Genomic DNA, 5313 nt, shown 5'->3' on the forward strand with positions numbered 1-5313 from the left:
CTCCTTAGATACAGATTTTTTCAGGAATGGTGGCACACACCTGTAATCCCAGCACTCGTGAGGCTGAGGCAGGAGGATCATTGCAAGTTCAAGACCAGCCTGGGCTACAAAGTGAGCTCAAGGCCAGCCTGAACTGCATAGTGAGACCCTGTCTCAAAAAGACAAAAAAAAAAAGCAAAAAACAAACAAAAAAGAACCTGCTAGATAGTGTTGTAGTAGAAAATGTTCCCAGCCAGTTGCCCAGGCAACGGTTCCTGTTACAGTTCCTGTAACTTCTGTTTCTTACAAACAGCTGGTCACTACAATGCATATTGTAAGAACCAATCAAAGACAGCCCAAGTACTCTGCTTCTTGCTTGCAGACTCCATAAAAACCCTCCTCCCCTGAGTCTTTGAGGCCTGACATTTTTATAAGGATGGATTCCTTGTCAGTGCCCATCCAGTGTTAAATAAATCTGCCTCCAAATCCTGGGTGTTGTTTCAGTGTTTCTGTTGCCATAGCAGTATTAAATGGATGATTCACACTTAGTAAAGTATCAAAATCCAATATAACAGAGCTTCTCAATGTGCCTCCCCTGTTACATCAAAAAAAAAAAAAAAAAAAGTCAGGCACACATCTAGAATCCCAGCACTCTAGGCAGCTAAGGCAGAGAGATAGAAAGCTCAAATCCAATCTGGGAAATTTAGCAATTTAGCCAGAACCTGTTTCAAAAAAGGATGAGAGGCCTGGAGATATAGCTCAGGGTGAAGGTTCTGAGTTCAAGCCCCAATACCACACACAGTCACACCCATACCCACCCACACATACACATACAAAATACCAGTTGGATATGGCAGCACATGTGTGTAATCCCAGCACTTGAGAGGTTGAGGCAGGAGGATCACTGCAAATTCAAGGATAGCCTGGGCTCCATAGCAGATCCCTGTCTCAAAAAACAAAACAAAGCAAAAAAAAAAAAAAACAAGACTGAAAGAAAAAGTGACATATTTTAAAAATATTTCCAATACAGTAGAAAGAAAAGGAATTCTGTTTAACTTTCAATTTATCAAAATGTTCAATTAACAAGAAACTTCCTTGCCTGGCAAGCGCAAGTTCGTGAGTTCAATTCCCAGTACCGGAAAAAAAACAAAAACAAAAACAAGAAACTTCCTATATCTTGGAAAATATGACACATCTCAGTCATAATGAGAAGTAGCCTTTATACATGTCCTATAGACCATTTAATCTTTAGCCTCTGGACAAACTCCTGCATCACTGAACTCTGTCAGAGCTTTTCCAAAACAGTATTTATGTAGGTAGCCACATTCCAAGAATTCGGTGTCTGGAGTTACTTGGAAAAATCCAGAAGGCAAAAGTTTTGCAAATTCTTGACACTTTCCTTAGACAAATCAGACAGTTCCGGCTAGCAGTTCTAAAATAGTTACATTTCCAGTTAAGCTGGAAATTTGAGATTCAGGTACTTGTTCTTATAATCTGCCAGTTATTATTATAATGATATCTGAATGATTATAAGTAAAAGACAACATTGCTCTTAGAAAAATTCTCAGTTAACAAAATAAATATATGCCAGCAGTGGTGGTCCACATCTGTAATCTAGCACTATGGAGGCTGAGGCAGGAGGATTAAAAGTTCAAGCCCAGCCTGGGAAGCTCAGCAACTTAGTGAGACCCTGTCGCAAAATCAAAAAAAATTTAAAAAGGAATAGGAATGTAGCTCAGTGCAAAGGCCCTAAGTAGCACCCAAAAAAGCTTTTAAAGATGAATTTATGCTCACTAGTTTACTACAGTTGAAAAAAGAAGTAGGAATCAGGTAAGCTGTTATTCACAGCTTGTAAACGTTCTCTAGGTCTCCTTTAAAAACAAAATTTTAGGCCAGGCATGGTGGCATACACCTATAATCCTAGCATTTAGGGAGGCTGAGGCAGGAGGATCACCACAAGCTTGAGGCCAGCCTGGGATACATAGTGAGACCCTCTCTCAAGCAAACAAAAAAAGCTTAGATCCTAAAATATGAGAATATTGACATATACTTCTCAGAGGGTAAAATGCTTTTGCTTCCTGACTGTTACTAACTATGTTAATTTAAGACAGTTTTTGTATAGCTTCTGGGTTAGTTTCAGAGGGCTGTTGGAGGAAGTGCCAAAAGCACAGTGCTCAGAACAGCTGAAATGTGTGCTCTTCCCATTCAGGAGACCAGAGCCTGGAGTCAGTTGCCAGCAGGACTGGGCTCCCTCTGAAGGCTCTAAGAAAGAACTCTCCCTGCATCTTCCCTGCCGGCACTTGCCGGCCACCCCCTTGGTTGTCCTCCAGCCTCCATCGTCACCAAACCTTCCTCCCAGTCTTCAGCTGTCATCCTGTCAGGACACCAGCTGTTGGATTCAGGGCCTTCCCAGATCCAGTATCATTTACTTTGCTTTCATGATGTCTATGAGGGTTCTACTTCTGTACAAGGTCCCATTTCACAGAGAATATGAACCGAGTGGGGAGCACTGTCCAACCCAAATGGCCTGGGTCATGATTAAGATGCTGAGGGTGTAGCTCAGCAACAGAGCAGGTGCTCAGCATCCATGAGGCTCTAGGTTCAATTTCCAACAACAAAGATACTTTTAAAAACTTGAGCTGGAGATGTAACTCAGTGGCACAGTGCCTGCTCGGCAAGCGTGAGGTCATGAGTTAGATTCCCGGTACCAAAAAAAAAAAAAAAAAGAAAGAAAGAAAAGAAAAGAAAAAGAAAAACTTGAAATTAATCAGGGTGCAATGGGCACATGTCTCTAATCCCAGCACTCTGGAGGCTGAGGCAGGAGGATATCCTCAAGTTCAAGGCCAGCCTGGGCTACACAATAAGTTCAAATCCAGCCTAGACTACATACCAAGACCCTGTCTCAAAAAACAACCAAAAATTGAAATTAAAAATTCATGAAGTGCAATTATGGTTAAAGATCAGAAATGTATGTAAATTAAGTCAAGACATGTCTGGTGGGGACTATCCTATAGTCCCAGCTACATGGGAGGCTGAGGCAGGAGGTTCACTTGAAGCCTGGAGTACAAGGTCAGCCTGAGTAACATAGCAAAATCCTGACTTTAAAAAACTAATCAACAGGCCAGGGATGTAGCTCAGTGGCACTGTACCTGCCTGGCAAGCCCAAGGCCCTAAATTCAATTCCCCGTACCAAAAAAAAAAAAAAACGTTTACCTATGGGCTGGGATATAGCTCAGTGTCACAAGTGCCTGGCAAGTGCAAGGTCCTGAGTTCGATTCCTGGTACCAAAATAAAACCTAATCAGTTAAATTTTTCAAAGGAAAGGGGAGGAAATCAAGGAAAAAATTCTTATGGAATCCCAGGAAAACTGAAAAAAACAGGACAAAAGTGAAGGAAGCTCAGGTTTCCTTAGCTGAGATGCGTGGACAGAACTGAAGAGCCTTACTCTCAGCTGTAACCCAGCTAACAATTTCACTGTGGCTGAGTCGTGGTTCACAGCCACTCTCACTCATCCTGTTTGCTGAGCTCAACCCGTGCACTCATTTGTTGGGTCAGTTGTCACTGCAAGCTCAACTGTGTGTGTCGGGGCCATGTGAATGGCAGGGTGGCAGGGGCAAGAGAAAGAGAGGGAGAGGGCAGATTAATAAGACTGAGACAGGAACAGCGAAGGATCTGCCAGGCAGGAAGCCACGGTCATCCACCCCATACAGAGTACTCAATACCTGAATTTGTTCTGTTCTCACCAGAATGAAGAAGTGTATCGCAAACCTCCACTTGCTTAATACTTATTCATTTTTGGTTTTTTGAGATGAGGCCTTGCTATGTAGTATAGGGCGACCCTGAACTCACTTTGGAGCCCAGGCTGGCCTCAAACTTTTGGCGATCCTCCTGCCTCAGTCCGGAGTGCTGGGATTACAGATGTGCTCCATCCTGTCTGGTCGATTATTTTAAATTACACAATAGGAGGCTACCGGCCCAAAATCATAACAAAAGTACACTGTAATGTGATTGTTGGAAGTTTACCCAGAAAGTGCTTTCCATCCTGTAATAATGTGTATAGAAACACCAGCAACTTGAGAAACAGCTATAAAATGGCATGTGTACAAAATGTAAATTCAAATGTTCCCACATGGTACTACCGTCACTAGAAATAAGTGATTACAATGGCAGAATTTCTTTGACTTTGAGAGATACAGTTTCAAAAAATATTAAGTGAAGTATTAAAAGTTTTTGAAAAAATTTTTTATCTTTCAGAACTCAGGTCCTTGATAGGATTAACATAATCTGTGGGCTCTGAACACATCTCTCATTCACTCTTCCATTCATGTATTTAACATATGATGAACACATGTGATGCTACCACCCCGCCCCAAAAGGAAGCCTCAGCAAAAGCCCCATGTGATGGCACACACCTGTGACCCCAGGTACCCAGGAGGCTAAGGCAGGAGGATCATAAATTCAAAGCCAGCCCAGGGAATTTAGCAAGACTTTATCTCAAAATAAATATTTAAAAGTGCTGACAATATAGCTTAGTGGTAGAGTACTTGCCAGCATGCACAAAGCCATGGGTTCAGTCCCCAACACAACACACTCATACACACAGCCATATGACAAATATTTCTACCTATGCATTCGTGCTCCTGTTTTCTTTTTTTATATATAAAGTGCACTAATGCTGCTTTTAATGGTGGTGCAATAGAAAAATACAAGGTTTTACTAGCTTGAGCAGACAGAAGTTTTAACATATACCCAGTAAAACAGCCGGATATCGTGGCAGGAGGATTGCTGTGGGTTCAAAGCCAGCCTACATAGGACTACATAGCAAGACCTTCTCTGAAAAAACAAAAACACAAACAAGCAAAACACTAAATGTGTCCATTGACACTACCATGTGGCCTCATAAAAGAAATGAATCCCAAGCATTTGAACAGGATGAAGATGGCTTCCTGCATTAAGTAGCAGAAGAGGGATAACTGTCAACCCAGCATTATGGTTGTACTAACTAGAGAAAATCCTCTTGTTTTGGTGATAATTTCATCATCCAGATCTTTTATTTGGGTGGGAAATAAACAAGTTTGCTTCCTCCATGTTTATATTTTCTTGTTAGTACCTGTTTTGTTTCAGTGGAATGCCATCCAATAAGCCTGCAGGAGTTCTCCTGGGTATTTCTGAATTGTGTAGTGTACACATGTGTTTGAATGCTCTGCTTGTCTATGCATGTTTGCTTGTTTGTTGGTTTGGTTTGGTTTGGTTTGTTTAAGACAGGGTCTTGCGGGGCTGGGGATTTAGCTCAGCGGCAAAAGCGCCTGCCTGGCAAGCGCAAGGTCGTGAGTT

The sequence above is a fragment of the Chinchilla lanigera genome, unplaced genomic scaffold (assembly GCF_000276665.1).
Source record: "Chinchilla lanigera isolate Chin_1 unplaced genomic scaffold, ChiLan1.0 scaffold00042, whole genome shotgun sequence".
In the NCBI taxonomy this organism is placed as follows: domain Eukaryota; kingdom Metazoa; phylum Chordata; class Mammalia; order Rodentia; family Chinchillidae; genus Chinchilla; species Chinchilla lanigera.